Source organism: Pristiophorus japonicus, chromosome 14 (genome assembly GCF_044704955.1).
Source record: "Pristiophorus japonicus isolate sPriJap1 chromosome 14, sPriJap1.hap1, whole genome shotgun sequence".
NCBI lineage: Eukaryota > Metazoa > Chordata > Chondrichthyes > Pristiophoridae > Pristiophorus > Pristiophorus japonicus.
This window is the reverse complement of record NC_091990.1, coordinates 18,710,013-18,730,246: the sequence shown is the minus strand read 5'-3', so window position 1 is coordinate 18,730,246 and position 20,234 is coordinate 18,710,013. Positions and strand designations below refer to the sequence as shown.

At 47.5% G+C, this 20,234-nt stretch overlaps 1 long non-coding RNA gene across 1 annotated transcript in view; it reads right to left on the bottom strand.

Annotated features, from left to right (window-relative positions):
• The window catches only part of LOC139279296 (uncharacterized), a 220,653-nt gene that overhangs the window by 113,942 nt on the left and 86,477 nt on the right, over positions 1–20,234 (bottom strand). The window lies entirely within an intron of this gene.

Below are 20,234 nucleotides of genomic sequence, written 5' to 3'. Positions count from 1 at the left end.
ATTAGTAAGATGGGGAAGATGTGCTTCTATCGCTCCCCAAGTAGTTAATGCCAATGTCGGCAGAATCAGAGATAATCTGATAATGGGTTCATTTTCGCCGATACGCTACCTTCAGGGGATTTCCCTTGCTGTCGGAACACAGGAACAGGAGTCTGCATTCAGCCCCTCCAGCCTGTCCCATCATTGAATTAGATTGTGGTTGATCTGTATCATAACTCCATCTATCCGCCTTGGTTCTGTTGCCCTTAATAATCTTGCCTAACAAAAATCTATCAATCTCCGTTTTCACATGTTTCAAGTGTCCCCCAGCCTCAACAGCTTTTGGGGGATAGAGTTCCAGATTTCCACTGCTCTGTGTGTGAGGAAGTGCTTCCTGACATCACCCCTGGATGGCCTGGCTCTAATTTTAAGATTATGCCTCCTTGCTCTGGACTCTCCCACCAAAGGAAATAGTTTCTCTATCTACCCCATCAAAGACTTTAATCATCTCAAACACCCTTTAACCGTCTATAAACAAGGGAATACAAGCCTAGTCTATGCAACCGGTCCTCATAATTTAACCCTGTAAGCCCCAGATGGAGTGCAGCATATGCAGGGCGACATCAAGAAGGGAGAAGGTGGGAAGTATCAAGTATGGACAGCTTAGCTAGGCTGACTCACCTAACCATTGCTTTTTGCCTCATCTCACCTTCTTCTCAGCTTGGCTGTTGCCTTGTTCTACAGGCCTTGGCCCTTCAACCAGGTTTCTCAATGACCAAAAGAAAATAAAACAGTTCGGGCAAATTATCTAACCTTCAGGCACAGTCTGTCAACAGGTGCGTCACAGTGAACAACATGGGTTGGGGTTGAATTTAAAGAGGGGAGAATTATGTGCAGTCCTTTAACCATCAACATGCAGAGCAAACACAATACAACTGATTAAAGCCGGGCCTCCAAGTCAGCATTGCCATCCCAGTTCAAAACATTTCCAGAATTTACAACAACAACTTGCATTTATGTAGCGCTTTTAACGTAGTAAAACATCCCAAGGTGCTTCACAAGGGAGTAATCAAACAAAATGTGACACCGAGCCACATAAGGAGATATTGGGACAGGTGTCCAAAGGCTTGGTCAATAAGGTTGGTTTTAAGGAGCGTCTTGAAGGAGAAGAGAGACGCAGAAAGATTTAGGGAGGGAATTTCAGAGCTTGGGGCTGGGCCAGTTGAAGGCACGGTCGCCAATGGTGGAGCGATGAAAATTGGGGATGCACAAGTGGTCAAACTTAATGGAGCGCAGGAGTTTCAAAGGTTTGTAGGGCTGGAGGAGGTCACAGAGGTACATTAGTGTTCTCGCTCAGGCCAACGTCCTCAGCATCAAAGCACTGGCCACGCTCGATCAGCTCCATTGCATGGGCCACATCGTCCGCATGACTGACGCGAGACTCGCAAAACAAGCGCTCTACTCGGAGTTTCAACATGACAAGCGAGCCCCAGGTGGGCAGAGGAAACGCTTCAAGGACACCCTCACCGACACCTGGGAATCCCTGGCCCAAGACCGCTCAAAGTGGAGGAAAAGCATCCGGGAAGGTGCTGAACACCTCGGGTCTCTTCGCCGGGAGCAAGCTGAAGCCAAGTGTCAACAGCAGAAGGAGCGCACAGCAAACCAGGCCCCCCCCGCACCCACCCGTTCCTTCAACCACCGTCTGCCCCACCTGTGACAGAGACTGTAGGTCCCGCATTGGACTCTCAGGTGACTTAACTCATTTTCAGTGTGGAAGCAAGTCATCCTCGACTCCGAGGGACTGCCTAAGAAGAAGACAGAGGTAGAGAGAAAGTAGACGTTACTGTTTACCATGAATCACAATTTGCTTCCTGTCCAGTTATTCCTTTCCTTATTTAGATTATTTTAGAGCAATTTGCAGCAATTTATTTTTTGAATAGGTTCTGACCGTGTTTCTTTCGTTTAATGTTTTACAATTTCCGGTTTTCTATTTGTAAACCCTAAGAGTGGAATTTTCCTCCCATACAATGGAAAATGGGAGGGTGGGAAATTCCACCCCAGGTACCTCAAAGACACAATTTTGAAACGCAACTGAATGGCAGTGTTGGTTTGATAGCAAACAGTTAATGCTACTGTGCTTTAGGTGGCCGGATCGTGTGATTCTTCGGTTTAGTGGTGAAGCTCTGTGATTATGGATTCTGCTCAACGACACCCTCCAGCAACGAGCTGGTGCAAGAGGTTTAGATGTTTAACTCTTGATTGAGCCTGAACTGCTTACAGTGCGGCGCACACCGTTTCCTCTCCCTCCCTCTCTCCTGTGATGTGTGGACTCTTGCAACGGAAGGTTCCACAGACTACTGCTGTTCTCTCGTACCTTAACCAAGTGGCCATTGTTTGTATCAGCCGTGCAGCGAGTTCTCCCGTGCTGTTTCACCATGAGTGTGAGATGCGGCTCTGTCAGAGGTGCCATCTTTCAGATGAGACATTAAACCGAGGCCCCGTCTGTTCTCTTGGGTGGACGTAAAAGATCCCGTGGCACTATTTTGAAGAAGAGCAGGGGAGTTCTCCCCGATGTCCTGGCCAATATTTATCCCACAGCAACATCACTAAAAGCAGATGATCCGGTCATTATCAAATTATTGCTGTGCTCAAGTTGGCTGCTGCGTTTCCCACATTACAACGGTACTTCATTGACTACAAGCGCTTTGGGACATCCCGAGGTCGTGAAAGGCGCTATATAAATTCAAGTCTTTCTTTGGAAGTCCAGGAAAAGGGTCCACGGACAGCAACGTGAGCAAGCAGCCTGGCTGACTTCCTCTCACGTGGACTGATGCCAGATGCAGTGCCGCTACTGCCATCGCCACACGTGAGCGGGGACCGAGCCAGATACCTACTCCAAGGCTCAGCTACTCCTGGCCTTGGCCAGCTGCATCGCAGAAGGAGCGAATACCTGGCACTTTAACCATAATTGGAAGAATAAACAGCCAACTACCGCACAGTGAACACAACCAATCTGGGAAACAGCGCTTGCTTTAAATTGCCACTTTGTTGTTCATAAAGATGGGGCGATTTCACGGGCCTTTTGTTAGCACACTGGCCTTTTGCTGCTGACACAATCTGACCGAGGCCACAAGAATGAAAGTTTGCCGTCGTGGAGTGTATTTACGCAGTGTGCCGTTCTGGTTCACAGTGGCCTGGCACCACCAAACAAGCTGCCCGCGATTTTGCGTCTATTGGCAATCTCACCCAGTGGTGCCGAAAGGATGTCTGGTAAAGTAGTATCGTGCTATGGGGCGATCTACTGAGAGGCAATATTTGAAGACGATCAGGAAGAACAGCTAGAATATTATTGTTTTCAGATAATCATTGCTGTTGCTGAATGATGTGAGGATTTACTGAGTCCGAGAGTGAGTAAGTGAGGAGTCACTGAGAGTGAGTGAGTGAGTGAGGAGTCATCGAGAGTGAGTGAGTGAGTGAGTGGGGAGTCACCGAGAGTGAGTGAGTGAGGAGTCTGTGAGAGAAAATGAAACCCAAAAGAGATATTAAATGTAATCAGAATGTTTTTCATAAATCCATGCATTTTGCGAGTGGTTCCGATGGTGAAATTCCAGCCTCACCAACACTGTGGAACACGATTAAGTTATCAGCTTTCCTGGAACTCAGAAAGGCTTTGTCCAAGTAAACAGTTCGCTGGCCTTTACACAATTCAGTAATTATACCTTGGTTTTATATATAATATATATATGGAAAACAGATGTTGAGAAACCTCTGTGGTTTTGGCTGGCATAGGACTGCGCACATCAACAAATCCCAGTGTTGGCCAAAATCATTGAGATTTTAGCAATGCCTTTCTGCCCGTGTTTTCTTTGAAACCATATTAGAGTGAGTTCAAATGAACAGAACTAAATGTGCACTTTCTCCATCGCAATGTTTCAATCTACCCTGCCACTGCTCTCAAACCAAACGGACAGGTTTCCAGACACATTTTGTTTTAATTGCCCTCTGATTTTTTTTTCCGGGTGTTGCTTGCAGCAGTGTCCAGGAGATTAATTTTCAATTCCTGGAGACTCCAGGGCAATCCTGGAGGGTTGGCAACTCCGAGTGTGGGCAGAAAAGTAGTGAGCCATGTAAATGAATTAACAGCTTCGGACCATCGCAGACTGCTTCCAAGGTGGGCTGCTGATGATTCTTCTGTCATCATAAGAACATAAGAATTAGGAGCAGGAGTAGGCCATTCGGCCTCTCGAGCCTGCTCTGCCATTCAATGAGATCATGGCTGATCTTCGACCTCAACTCCACTTTCCTGCACTGTCCCCATATCCCTTGATTCCCATACTATCCAAATACCATGTGCCAACTATAGATAATCTGGGGTCAGTGTGTGTTGGGAGCCTCTACTCTCCCGAGCTAACACTATCTGCGCCTCCTGATTTAGAAGCCCTCCCGTGTACCAGCTCGGTGGGGTTACACAAAGACAGAAAGGTGCCCGAAGGTGACTGAAACCACTCCCCTCCTCGGCACGACAACTGAACAGTTAGATTGAAGCATGCAGAGGCAAGTGTGAGCACCTGGCCTGATATGGCCAACTTGTGAGTGCAACTTTAATTTCTCTTTAAACATATATTTCTATTTATAATATATTAGAAGTCTTGAGGAAAGTGCGCAGTTCCTGTGTCACTTGCTTCCTTCACCACTTGCCCTTTTCACATTATGTTGCAAGCACACCTATCATTAAAAAACAGCATCTAATCTGACTCACCATGAGCAACACCACAGCAGATCTCCATACATGTGCATCTGGCTATATGTGTGTGTACCCTTTATCTACATAGTATAGAGCAGGTGAGTTTTCCCCGGTGTCCTGGCCAATATTTATCCCTCAAACCAATTATCACATAAAACAACAGATTATCTGGTCATTATCTCATTGCTGTTTGTGGGACTTTGTTGTGTGCAAATTGGCTGCCGTGTTTCCAACATTTCAACAGTAACTACACTTCAAAAGTACTGTAACGTACTTTGGGATGGCCTGAGGTCATGAAGGGAGCTCTATAAATGCAAGTTTTTTCTTTCTTTATGCATGTGTGTGTGTTTTATATTATCTGTATACATTCTTGTGTCTAATATGCATCCTCTGAGACTTCAGATGTAATATATCTGTGAAAAGTATAAAACATAGAGATGTCAAGCAATTAAAAAAATTAATCACATTTTTAATCTCAATTACTCGGATTTAATCGCATATTTAATTACTGCAGAGTCATGTGAAGTTAGGCATCTGATTTTCTGACTTATTCCCGCTGGTTCTAAGGACACGCCCCACCGGTAAGTGGGGTTTCCAACCCCCAGGGTTGTCCTAGACGCTCCAGGGATGAAAGATTAATCACCTGTGTTCAAAACTGGGAGAAAAATCGCATGTGTTGTTTTAAAATTTTGTTTGAACACTTTTGTTTAATAGTTATAAAAATACTGGAGATTGGCGGGGGCGGGGGGGGTGGGAGAAGGCTGTTTGGCCGGGAGGGACGGTTGAAGGTCTGGAAACCTCCAGGAATACGTCCAACCAGAGTTGGCAAGCTGACCAGCGGGTCCTTGAAAAATCGGGCCGACTGTGTCATCCTGGCTCAGCGCTGGCCCTTTTGCCTGAGCCAGACGATTGTGGAGCTACACTCCGGAGACTGGAGCACATAACCTAGGCTGAGGCACCAGGGCAGCATTGAGGGAGGTGGCACTCTGCAGAGGAGAACTTGTTCAGACTAACATTAGCAAGCCCTTGGCAGTATTTGGAGCAGAGCAAGGGGAGTTCTCCTGGTGTGCGAGCCAACAAGAGAGAAACTAGAGAAGCTGGGATTGTTCTCCTTACGAGTATAGAAGGTTAAGAGGGAGAATGAATAGAAGCGTTCAAAATTATGAAGGGTTTTGATAAAGTAAATAAGAAGAAACTGTCTCCATGTGACAGGCGGGTCGTAAACCAGAGGACACAGATTTAAGATAATTGTCAGAAGAACTAGAGGGGAGATGAGAAGAATTTTTTTTTATGCAGTGAGTTGAAAATGCACGGCCTGAAAGGGTGGGGGAAGAAGATCTAACGGTAACTTTTAAAAGGGAATTGGATATATACTTGAAAAGGAAAAAGTTGCAATGCTGTGGGAGGGTGGGGAGGGTGGGTGGGGGGAAGCACAGGGCAGTGGACGAATTTTCAAAGAGCCAGCACAAGTAAGATGGGCTGAATGGCCTCCTTCTGTGCTGTGTCATTCTATGAACTTTCCTCCCTCCAGCAACACAGCAAAAATGGAAAAAAAACAATGAATTGGTCTCATTCCTGTTTATGGGATGCCGCAGGATCAGAATAGCTGCCACCTTGGCTTTCAGACCACGTAGCGCATTTAAAAAATACGTCGTTCATTGATATCGAATGATCAGGTGCTGCATTAGAACAAGTCTGTCTTACCCGAGAGGCCCCGAGCTCCTCTTCAGTTGAAGTTAAGTAACTGGTAGTACAAATTACAAAACGCAGCAAGTAAATGCAATTGCTCAGCCACAGAAGAAAGAACCTGCATTTATATAGCGCCTTTCATGACCTCAGGACGTTTCAAAGCACTTTACAGCCAATGAAGTACTTTTTAAGGTTAGTCACTGTAGCACTGTTTCCACTTGTGGGGGAATCTCGAACCAGGGGGCATAGTTTCAGAATAAGGGGCCGCCAATTTAGAACTGAGATGAAGAGTAATTTCTTCTCTCAGAGGGTTGTAAATCTGTGAAATTCTCTTCCCCAGAGAGCTGTGGAGGCTGGGTCATTGAACATATTCAAGGTGGAGATAGACAGATTTTTGAACAATAAGGGAGTGGAAGGGCTATACGGAGCGGGCAGGGAAGTGGAGCTGAGTCCATGATTAGATCGGCCATGATCTTATTGAATGGCGGAGCAGGCTCGAGGGGCCAAAGGGCCAACTCCTGCTCCTATTTCTTATGTTCTTATGTTCATTGCAGGAACAAACATAATCCTGCCTGCTGCCTTCTGTGTTTTCTTTGTACCTTTTCCATGCCTGTTTCTTAAGAGGTAATCACGGGAGCAGATTCAAATATGTTACATCAACGTGATATCAGCTGCGCACTAACCAGTGGGAGGAAGCTGTGATCTGGGGGCAGGGGGAGTGTTGTGGAGAGGTCTGGTTTGCGTTGAATGCTGCCAGAGTAGCAGCAAGCTATGATTATGTGGGTGTGGACGAGGGACGGATTTGTTCTGGAGCTGTGTCCAGCCACGGCAGCAGCAAGCTGTAGAAGGGTTGCCAACCCTCCAGGATTGCCCTGGAGTCTCCAGGAATGAATCTCCTTGACACTGCTGCGAGCAAACCTGGGTGAATGAAGAAAAATTGGGTGCTTTTCTCAGTTTGTTTGAACACTTTTGCATCTTAGTTATTGAAACATTGGAGATGGGGAGAAAAGGCTGTTCGACCGTGTGGGTTGATTGGGGGGGGGGGGGGGGGTGCGAGGTCAAGTGATGAAACGTCCGGGGTTATGTCAAAGCAGAGTTGGCATCCCTAGGCTGTAAGCACGATGAAGAGCAGCAACAGGAAGCAGGTGAATCTTTGACCCATGGGCCACTGTAATGTATGTAGGCACCTTTGGTAATGACTCCACAAGGCAGGGTATGATACTTGAACTGTGTAGACTGTAGTCCTTTATTTGCAGCTCCTGAGTGAGGACACCAAGCTGTGAGCTCCCTTTTATACTGGGTTACCTGCAGTGTGCAGGTAACCCTTAGGTCTCCAGCAGCAGCACCCTCTGGTGTACAGGTAAGGTGTATACAGTGTAAAGGTACATTCAGTGTTACAGGCAGACATCATACAACAAAACAAGCATGCATATATAACAACACTCCCCCGTAAGCATTTTTAATATCCTTATTGTCATGACCTGGGGAGGTGATCAGTAGTGGGCTGTGAGAGGTTGTGGTGAGGGTTGTGTAGGTGTCAGGTGTGATCCCTGTGCTTGAGGCTGGCCTCGTACGTTTCCCCTCCCTCACACACAGACCATGTGGGTGTCACTGTTGTGGGATCCCTCAGGGGGGGGTAGCCATAGCAGCAGTGGGTAGGGTGCATGCTCTGTGATGTGGGTAATTGTGTGGTGGTTGGCAGGGCCACAGGACTGGGTGGGCTCCTTGTCCTCTAATTGGGATGAGAGTCTGGTCATCCCAGGGTTTGTCAGGGAAGCTGGAGGGCATTGGCCTCTCACTCCTGGTGTTGGCCCTGGTGGCCAGGGAGTGTTGGGCTGGTCTGGGGCAGGTTGCCAGTGGTGCTGGCTGTGCTGCCCATTGACCACTGTCCCTGTAGTGGGTCTGCTTCCACTGGGTGTGTGTGGGCCCTTCCAGGGGCATCACACTAGTTCCAAAGGTCCAGGCTACATGGGCTGGTAGCCAGCTGGACCTGGGGGTCTCTCACAGGGGGATTCCTCTTGCATTTGCATGGTCCCTGTAGAACCCATTCTCCTTTAGCAGTATCCTACCTGTATACATGACACCTTGGCTCTGATCACACATAGTCGAGTCTACATTATAAATTACAGCATTTGCATCACTTTTTGGTGTCATGGTCTCACCAGACATGGTTACATTAGGCATTTCAAACTCTCTGTCATAATCATCAAACATACCAAGCTTGTTCTGAACCTTACTTACACACGCATTCATCTCATCTGTCACATTAGTTACACCAGCGTCACAATTCATGGTTACATTATCATACTTGCACCCTTTTACTGCATCTTTAGCTTTAAAGTCCTTGTCATCATTGAGTTGAAACTGTCCCTTTAAATTTTTTTGGTTACTGGCCTCCTTTAAAGGAACCTTCCGATCCAATTGGCCGCTCGGTGCCACGTGTCACTCCTCCAACGCTGCCCCTCGTGGCCTGGCCGCGGCCATTTTGTTCGCAGGTTCTTCTCCTCGTGGTGCAGCCGCCATCTTCTGGTTCTTCTCCAGGTGGGCTGTGGTGGTCTTTTCTTCCTCAGGTTCGGCCATGGACGTCAGGAATCCACTTCTTTCAACGATGTTCACCTCTTGGAGTCCTGCCCCGGCCTGGAAGGTGGAGTTTGGGCTTTCGGTCCTGGAGATTTTGCCATGATGTTGTGGATGGAGTCGTCGCCGCGCAGTTGAGCTGGACGGTGGGATCTCTGGATGCAACGATGGATCCATGTTTGATGTCGACTGCTGGGGTCCGGAGGCTGTCGCCACTTCGACCGACTTGGACCGGGTTCAGCAAATTCCTTCCTAGCGGCATGGGACCGTCGCCAGCTACGATCCACAGGGGGAGTTTGTTCAACATGCCGCCCTGGGAGACCTGGACGTCCACGCTGCCAACGACCGGGATTTTACCTTTGGTGTAAGTGAGCAGCTTCATTTGGACAGGATGCAGCTTTGGTCGATTGGCGGGATTTATCCAAATTTTTTCAAAAGTCATTTGGCTCATCAGAGACTGGCTCGCCCCTGTGTCGATCTCTCTAGAAACTGGGACCCCATCAATGTCTACTTTCATCATCCACGGAAAACTTTAGGTGCAGCAGGTATAAACTCCATACTCTTCTTCCAGGGGTTGAGCAGCTTCACCTTCATCTGTGTCGGAGCCCCGGTGATCAGCCAACTCATCAGAGACGCGGTGAGTACAGCTTTTTCTGCACATTCTTTGCAGCCTTTGCATGTGTAGTCTTTGTAGCGGCACTGGTGGGCCCTGTGGTTTCCTCCACAGCGCCAGCACGGGGCCATCCGGTTTGCCCCATGTGGTGGACTCAGGGTTGCGGGACTCGGGGCAGCATTTCTGCCTTTAGAAGTGTCCATGCGGTGCACTGCGTTCGCCGGTTTAGAGTCCTGGGTCAGTATTCGCCTGGAGTTGCCGGCCGAAACCATGTCACTTGAATTGCTTTCTGCAGGGTGACTGTGATGTCGACAGAGAGCAATTTGTGTAGGAGGCCCTCGTGGCCGATTCCAATGACGAATATGTCCCTTAGGGCTTCATTAAGGTCGTCTCCAAAATCACACGGTGCAGCTAGTCTTCTTAAATGTGTAGCATACTTAGTCATTTCTTGGCCTTCGGGTCGCCGGTAAGCGTAGAACCGGTGCCTGGCTGTGAGGATGCTTTCTTTCGGTTTTAGTTGCTCCTGTATAAGTGTTACAAGTTTCTCATGGCTGTTGGTGGTTGTTTTCTCCGGAGCTAGCAAGTCCCTGACGAGACAATGGATGCTAAGCAGGATAGCCCTGCACTTGTTCGGTCGTGTCGCCGGTGTGTTTCCATCCAGGTCATTGGCTATGAAGAAATGTTCCAATCTTTCGACAAAAGCGTCCCAATCTTCCCCATCGGTAAATTGCTGGAAGTTGCTGAGGTTCGACATGCTGAGCGTGTAGTTCGTGACCTCGTATCCTCGTCGCCAGTTGTAATGTATGTAGGCACCTTTGGTAATGACTCCACGAGGCAGGGTATGATACTTGAACTGTGTAGACTGTTGTCCTTTATTTGCAGCTCCTAGAGTGAGGACACCAAGCTGTGAGCTCCCTTTTATACTGGGTTATCTGCAGTGTGCAGGTAACCCTTAGGTCTCCAGCAGCAGCACCCTCTGGTGTACAGGTAAGGTGTGTACAGTGTAAGGGTACATTCAGTGTGACAGACTTCATACAACAAAACAAGCATGCAAATATAACAGCCACTTTTCCACGGCTCTCCTGATTTGTTGCCTGAACACCGAACTCCAGCTTTCTCCTGCTCGGAACAGGATGACTTGCCGCCAAAGCCCTATACAGGCGTGCTGACGGGCAGTGCCAGTCTAGTGCCATCAGAGACTCACTGGCCCACCCATCGTGCCACGATGCAGTGTTCCTGAGATCAGCTTCCTGATCCCAGTCTCCAATGGCCCGACATACATCGAAAGTACAGTACAGAAACAGGCCATTTGGCCCAACTCGTCTAAGCTCCACACCAGCCTCCTCCCCACCTTACATCATTTCAAACTATCAGCATATCCTTCTATTCCCTTCAGCCTCTTGTGTTTCTCTAGCTTTCTCTTAAATGCATCTATACTATTCGCCTCGACTACTCCATGTGGTAGCAAGTTCCACATTCTAACCACTCTCTGAGTAAGGAAGCTTCTCCTGAATTCCTTTTTGGATTTAGTCGTGACGACCTTGTATTTATAGCCCTTAGTATTGGACTCCCTCCCAGTCTCTAGATCTGCCCTATCAAACGCTTTCATAATTTTAATGACCTCTATCAGGCCACCTCTCGGTCTTCTCTTTTTATTTTAAGACCAAAGAGCTCCAGCTGCTGATCACCTTGGAGGCCGTAGAAACTTGAGGCAGTCTGTGGAAGTCTTCCTTTGTATTGGATACTTGTATAACTTGACCTCTCCCGATGGAGAAGCTGGAACAAAGCAGCAGCCTCAGTGGGTGAATGTGGAGGGCAGGGCACTCTGGGGGGCGGGGGGGAGGGGGTGGAGGGGGGGGCTATGGGGAGATGGTGGGGGGGGGGGTAGAAGGGGAAGAGGGGAGCGGCCAGGTTCGAATTGCTAAAAAATTGAAAGTATGAAAGCACTTTGCGACAACGAGGAGAGCTCTGATTTGAGATGAGCTCCATCAGAATGGCATTGGGCTATGAATGGGGACACAGGTGATTGAGAATTCTGCTGCCAGCGCTGGAATAGACGATTCATAAATTTCAGCATCTCTCCTCCCACGCACACTTGGTTCAAATAATGTTGCCTCCACATGTGCATTTTATTTTCTTGCATAGAATTTCTTTTTATTGAATGCAGGCAAGGGAACACGGACGAGACATAGTGTTCAGAGCACCTAGCAACAAAGTGGGAGAGCTTTCTGTGATCTGTGGGCAGGTTATTTAAGTGTTACAAAGAGCCTGCTACACAAGAGTAGTTCAATAAAGTGGGTCAGTGGTGATTCGCCTGAAATAATTATATAAAAATACAACTGTATGTTCAGGGTACAGCGTTGAGACTCTCAGTGTGTTGTAGTTCTCAAACCCACACTACAGAACACTACATCCTGTGTGAAGGACGCACTTCAATGACTTCCGGCGGCCAAGTTTCATTGAACTGTTCACAGTGGGCGGAGAAACTCTATTGTCACCTCTTTTCTATTTGAAAAAGAACACGACGTTCTCCCCACATCCTGGTCAACATACCACTCCCAGCCAAGAACCCCAGAAACAGGTCATTCACCTCATTGTTTGTGGCATCTTGCTGCACACAAAATAGCTGCCACATTCAACTCCGTAATGATACATCGAAAAATCGGGAAAGGTGTGAAGCGTTTTCAAACGTTTCAATGATTAAGGTGCTACTTGATTGCAAGCGTTACTTTTAGAAGCTTAGTTTCATTTAACTTGAGTGGGCCTTGAACCCACAACCTTCTGACTCCTAGGCGAGAGTGCTGCTTACTGAATTTTTCCTTGCTCTCCCAAGAATTTTAAGTTTCTCATTCTTGTTTTCAAATCCCTCCATGGCCTCGCCCCACCCTATCTCCGTAGCCTCCTCCAGCCCCACAACCTTCTGAGATCGCTGCACTCCTCCAATTCTGGCCTCTTGGCCAACCTGATTTTAATCGCTCCACCATTGGTGGCCATGCCTTTAGCTGCCTAGGCCCTAAGCTCTGGGATACCCTCCATAAACCTCCCTACCTCTCTCCCCCATTAAAACGCTCCTTAAAACCTACCTCTATGACTAAAGTTTTGGTCACCTGTCCTTATATCTCCTTATGTAACTCGGTGTCAAATGATGGCTGATAACGCTCCTGTGAAGCGCCTTAGGACGTTAAAGTTGCTCTATAAATGCAAGTTGTTGTTGTTGTTGCATTCATCCTGCCTTTAGCCACAAAAATCTGAGCTTTCAAAAGCAAAATATCAGTTATAGGGAGCCAGAGAGCATTACCGTAAATTCAAATTTAAACTTAAAATCTAGACTTCTCATCCTCGTGTTTAAATCCATCCATGCTCCTGCTCCTCCTTATCTCCGTAACCACATTCAGCGTTAAAACACCCTTCCCCGATCACCCCATTCCCCTAATTCTAGCTTCTCGTGCATCCATCTCCTCCCATCACCCTACCATTGTAGGCCGTTCCTTCACTTGCCTAGTCCCCATGCTCTGGAAGTCCCTCCCAAACCTCTCCTCCTCTCCATCTCCTCCTTCAAGATCCTTCTTAAACCTTTGACCAAGCTTTTGGCACCTCCACCTAACATCTCCTTCTTTGGCCCAAAGTCCGTATTTTTCTTTGCGATTTTGTGAAGGGTCTTGAGATGTTCTTCTATGTTTCCACAGGCAGTATGGGCACACTCCTAAGTGTAAGACATTCAGACCACTTACAGGAGTGACCAGCACTGAGAGAATATCGAATGTGTGTCCTAAATTTGTAACCTATTATATCTATGGAGATACATCAATTCACAGACACATGCACACGAGTATAAATATTTTCTGCAAAGATGAAACTGGTTTCCTTTGCCTGGCTGACATAGAGATACACAATATACAAAGTGGATGAGAAAATGTGATTCTGGAGCACTATTTCAAGTATAACCAGGACTGTGAAATAGGGACTATAAATTTAAACAAGCAACAGGAGAGGCAAGTTCAGGACTGATATCACAGAGGCAGTTCTTTACACCATCTACAAGGCATAAGTCAGGAGTGTGATGGAATACTCTCCACTTGCCTGGATAAGTGCAGCTCCAACAACACTCAAGAAGCTCGACACCATCCAGAACAAAGCAGCCCGCTTGATTCGCATCCCATTCTCTACCTTCAACATTCACTCCCTCCACCACCGGCGCACCGTGGCTGCAGTGTGTACCATCTACAAGATGCCCTGCAGCAACTCGCCAAGGCTTCTGCAACAGCACCTCCCAAACCCACGATCTTTACCACCTAGAAGGACAAGGGCAGCAGGCACATGGGAGCACCATCATCTGCATGTTCCCCTCCAAATTACGTACCATCCTAACTTGGAAATATAGGGCCCAAGTTTCGAGCCGCGCCTAGAACGGCGCAGTCCCGACCTGGACGCCCGTTTTTCGCGCCACAAAGTGCGCCTAAAAAAAACCTCCGTATTCTCCACCTCCCTGCAGGTCCTCTGGCCCTCGGCGCAGCGCAGCAGGAGCTGTAGGGGGCGGAGCCAGGTCCCTGCGCTGAAAACAGTGCCGGGAACTCTGCACATGCGCTACAGTGGGCGCGCAAATGCAGTAGCTCCAGGCGCCCGAAACTGTGTGGGAGGGGCCCGAAGCACGCAGCCCCTAGCCCTATGGCCTCACTGGGGCTGCGTGAATAAGGCTCCTCCCACGGCCAGCTCCTGCTTCCTCCCGACCTGACTCGACTCCCGCTCCCGCCCCCGGACCGGACCCGACACCCGCTTCCCCCCCCCCCCCCGCCCCCGGACCGGACCCGACACCCGTCCCCAGACCGGACCCGACACCCGCTCCACCCCCCACCCCCGGACTGGATCCGACCTGACCTCCCTCCCCCCGACCTGACCTCCCTCTCCCCGACCTGACCTCCCTCTCCCTCCCTCCCTCCCCCGACCCGAACCGAACCGACCTCCCTCCCACCACCCCCCCCGACCCGACCCAACGCCACCTACCTGTAAATCTGGTGCTGGGACGGGCCCTGCCCGAAGTCTCGGGCCCGGCCCGTTCAGCCTCCCTCTCCCTTCTCCTTCGCCCCCACACCCCCCAATCTCCTTCCCCACCACCCCCCTAATCTCCTTCCCCCCCACCCCTTCCCCCCCATCTCCTTCCCCCCATCTCCTTTCTCCCCTTCTCCCCCCTCCCAATCTCCGCCCCATCTCCTTTCTCCCCATCCCTCCCCCTTCTCCCCCCCTCCCCTTCTCCCCCTTCCCCCCCATCCCTCCCCCTGCTCCCCCCCCTTCCCTCCCTCTGCTCCCCCCTCTCTCCCTCTACCCCCCTCGCTGTCAGAAACACAGACACTGACAGACAGAGAATGAGAGACACACAGACAGACAGAGAGATACAGACACTGACAGAGACACACTGAGGGGGCATCCCAGCACGCTGTTGGAGGGCTCCCGGTGCTGCAGTCGGTAAGTAAAAAATGTTTTATTTATTGATTTAAAAAAAAAAAATTTTCTTATTAATTTTTTTTGATTGATTTATTGGTTGATTTATTGATGTATTTATCATTTATTATTGATGATGGCTCGTTATTTGTAAAACTGAAGTGTTTAATGTTTGTAAACTTCCCTTTAAACCCCGCCCCCCCCCCACCATTCCCTACGCCTGATTTGTAACCTACGCCTGATTTTCTAAAGTGTAGACAAGGTTTTTTCGAGCGTACAAAAATCTTCACTTCCTCCATTCTAAGTTAGTTTGGAGTAAGTTTTCACTCACGAAACTTTGAAATCAGGCGTAAGTGGCCGGACACGCCCCCTTTTGAAAAAAAATTCTGTTCCAAAGTGAAACTGTTCTAACTGACTAGAACTGGAGCAAACTAAATGACGAGAATTCCGATTTCTAAGATACTCCGTTCTACACCAGTTGCTCCTAAAAATCAGGAGCAAATCATGTGGAAACTTGGGGCCATATTGCCGTTACTTCATCATCGCTGGGTCAAGATCCTGGAACTCCCTCCCTAACAGCACTGTGGAAATACCACAAGGACTGCAGCGGTTCAAGAAGGCGGCTCACCACCACCTTCTCGAGGGCAATTAGGGATGGGCAATAAATGCTGGCCTTACTAGAATGTATACATCCTGGAATGAATTTTAAAAAACCCACAAAGAGTGACTTAGACGGGGAGTGGAAATCAAAAACTTTACAATCATTCAAGGCGCAGTTGGGTGCAATGATAGGGGATCATGGAAGGATGGGTCAAATGGCCTCTCTCATCTATACTTACCCTTGTGGAAGAAGGCTGTTCTCGCTGTGTTACATTGTTCAAGGGCAGTATATGAAGTGCATTACCCTTGGGCAACTTCCCTCAACAGATAAAGGGCGATAGATTTGTGCTTTAATTACTTTTACTGAAAAAGTAGGCAGGAGTTTCATCCCCCAAAGTGCTTTAGTGAAAAGCAATACCTCACAACACATGAAATGCATTACCCAGGAGAATACTCCACAGTGCATGAACTATGTTATCCCAGGGTGACATCCCATTGTATATATGAATGGTGCCACCCTCTAAACATTCTATAATATAAAGAACAGAAAGACCTGCATTAATAGAAACATAGAAATTTACAGCGCAGAGGAGGCCATTTTATATCCACGCTGGCCGACAAAGAGCCGCACGACCCTTGGTCAGCAGCCCTAAAGGTTACATATAAACCTATGAACAATAACGGAAAGGCAAAGAGCATCCAGCCCAACCAATCCATCTCACACAACTGCGACACCCCTTAAAATGAAACATTCTGCACTCCACCCCAACTGGAGTCATGTGATCTGCTGGGAGAGACAAAAACCAGATTAAAAACCCAGGCCAATTTAGGGAGAAAAAATCTGGGAAAATTCCTCTCCGACCCATCCAGGCGATCAAAACTAGTCCAGGAGATCACACTGCAGTGCTTACCATTATATCTGCACCGTTCAACAAAATGTCATCCAGTCTAATCCCGATTACCAGCTCTAGGTCCGTAACCCTGCAGGTTACGGCACTTGACGTGCCCATCCAACCATCTCTTAAAAGTGGTGAGGGTTTCTGCATCTACCACTCTTCCAGGCAGCGAGTTCCAGATCCCCACAACCCTCTGCGTAAAGAAGCCCTCCCTCAAATCCCCTCTAAATCTTCCACCAACCACCTTAAAACTATGCCCCCTCATAATAGACCCCTCCATCAATGGAAATAAACCCTTACTATCCACTATGTCCAGGCCCCTCAATATTTTGTACACCTCAATGAGGTCTCCTCTCAACCTCTTCTGTTCTAATGAGAATAAACCCAGCCTATCCAATCTGTCCTCATAACTAAGATTCTCCATTCCTGGCAGCATCCTAGTAAATCTCCTCTGCATCCACTCTAGTGCAATCACATCCTTCCTATAATACGGCGACCAGAACTGCACGCAGTACTCCAGCTGTGACCTAACCAAAATATTATACAATTTAAGCATAACTTCCCTGCTCTTATATTCTATGCCTCAGCCAATAAAGGCAAGCATTTCATATGCCTTCTTAACCACCTTATCCACCTAGCCTGCTACTTTCAGGGATCTGTGGACAAGCATTCCAAGGTCACTTTATTCATCTACAGTATTAAGTGGCCTACCACTTATTGTGTATACCCTTTCTTTATTAGCCTTTCCAAAGTGCATTACCTCACACTTCTCTGAATTAAATTCTATTTGCCACTGCTCTGCCCACCTGACCAGTAGATTGATATCCTCCTGCAGCCCATGACTTTCCTCTTCATTATCAATAATATAATGCCTTTCACAACCTCAGGAGATCAATTGAGTACCTTTGAACTGTAGTCACTGTTGTAATGTAGAATACATAAGAACATAAGAAATAGGAGCAGGCGTGGGCCAGCCATTCAATAAGATCATGGCAGATCTGATCATCAACTCAGCTCCACTTCTCTGCCCATTTCCCATAACCCTCAACTCCTTTACGGTTCCAAAATCTGTCTATCTCCACCTTAAATGCATTCAATGACCCAGCCTCCCCAGCTCTCTGGGGTAGAGAATTCCACAGATTCATGACCCTCTGAGAGAAGAAATTCCTCCTCATCTCCATTTTAAATGGGCGACCCCTTATTCTGAAACCATGCCTCCAGTTCTGTATTCACGTGGATTATATGAAGTGCGCCATCATGTAACCAAAGCTTTATGATAATCAAATATTTTATCTAAAAGGTGATTCGAAAAAGACTTTACTGGCTCTCCCTTTCCAAATCGCAGTGATGATTGTGCTCTCCGCACTCCCTTTGACACCACAGCTGTACTGAGCAATGGCTGCCAGTGCAAAGACCATTAAAGTCAGTCTTTTGTACACAGTCCCTGCAGAAGGTACAGACCGTCTGCTGCTCGGCCCTCTCTCTGCCCCTGGACAGCCACACATTATGCAACCTGCTCGTCAGACAGCACAACAGCTAAAGGACATCATACCCTTGTCTGATGAGTTCATGGGAATCGGCAGAGCCCCTGTATTAAGACTGAACTCAAGACTCTGGCTCATTACTTTAACAGGTTTATTGAAGAACTGCCAAGGATACATAATAAGACGCGTTCTGCATATTAAGAAATACAAACACGGCACAGTTAGCTCTACTCACCGCCGATTAGGTCACCAAAATATAAAAACAGTCGCACCCAGTCACCATTATGCCAATGCTTCCCATCTCACGGGTTCACAGCAAGGTCGCGATTGATAGATCACAGTTCTATCCTATTTCATTTCGTAAGAGGCCTTCATATTATTAATATTTCTTCACAGAAGCTCATGTCTTGACATCAAGTTTAATTTGGTTAATGCTCTGACTGAGCACAGACTGGCCAGCTCGAATATACATCTGTGGCTCACAGCCATACAAGTTGGCTGTCCTAGAGTTCCTTCTCCACTTTGCTGTCAATTACATGCAAGGGCATGTGTGGGCGGGTGGAAGACGGGGAGGTTTTGTCAACCAATTGTTTGGCAAGTGAGTGATGCCTCAAAGTTCACCCAAGTCATAGCTGGCTGCAAGGGCTGTCTCCAACGAGGGCCCAGGGTTGCCAGGTCTGGTTGGACGTATTCCTGGAGGTTTCATCACATGACCTCCCATCTCCAACTGCCCCACCCCCACGCTCCCGCCATTGGTCACCCAACGTGCCCATCCTCACCGTGCCCCGCCTTCCCATGGCCAATTGAAAAGCGAACAGACTCTTCATTACCCGACTGGATGATGCTTGACTCTCAGTCAAACAGCCCTTTTTTTTCCCCCATCTTCAATATTTTTACAATTAATACACCAGGTGTTCAAAGAAAATGAAAAAAAAACACACAATTTTTTTTTAATGCCCCCAAGGTTGTCCGCAGCAGCATCCTGGCGATTCATCTTCAAGTTCTGGCGAGTTCAGGCCACTAATGGAGGGTTGGTAACCCTAAGGCTGCCTGTTTATCACACCCACAGCCTTACTTCAGCCTGGAAATGGCCGATGGGCTTGAAACAGGTTTCTCGGGGTTAGTCACTCGTATCTCCAAAGAACTATCTTTGAGAGTTCTGCAGCCCGAAGGTTCACGTCTGACTGCACTATCACTCAGGTGTAAATAAACTGGAGGACTCCAAAAGTGTTCATTTCTCATTTCAAAGAATTTCATCAAGGATGCAAGTTATTTAATGTGCTGGCAAGAACTGCTCAAGTATTTTTCACTTTTTGCTATATTTAAAAGAGACAATGGAAGATTTTATCAGATATTATATAATCAAATGGCATCTGCGGTGTTTGTTGTTGCTTCTGTGCAATTTTATTTCTTAATAAATCCGATTTGTAGTTTTTTAGCCTGAGATATATGGTCTGCCAAAGTGCGAATTGTCTGTATACCTATCAAAGAGAATGGGAGAAAGAAAGACAGCTCATATGTATCCAGGAAGCTCATCGACATTAAAATGGGTTTATTGTTCAACCCGGGAAAGCTACCTCCAAGATTACTGGAGATTATATATAATTATATTACATACAATTTACAGCACAGAAACAAACCATTCAGCCCAACATCTCTATGCCGATGTTTATGCTCCACACCAGCCTCCTCCCACTCTACTTAAATTATCTCATGCTATCAACATATCCTTCTATTCCTTTCTGCCTCATGTACTTATCGAACTTCCTTCTAAATGCGTCTACGCTATTCGCCTCAACTACTCCCTGTGGAAGCGAGTTCCACTCTCTAACCACTCTCTAGGTAATGAAGTTTCTCCTGAATTCCCTACTAGATTTATTAGTGACTATCTTATATTTCTGGGCCCTAGCTTTGGTCTTCCCACAAGTGGAAAAATCATCTCTATGTCTCCCCTGTCGAACGCTTTCGTAATTTTAAAGACTTCTTTCAGGTCACCTCTCGGTCCTCTCTTTTCCAGAGAGAAGAGCCTAAGCTCTGCTCACCTTATAGGCCATAGGAAGCATTAGCTAGTCTGTGGAAGCTTTCCTTCGTATTGGACACAGTGCCTGAATCATAACAGTGAGTGTTTTCTCAAAGTGCAACTATGTTTATAGTCCTACCCAGTTCCAGGAAACCCAGTGTACTACTCAATCATATGAGCAGTATGGCTATAGTCT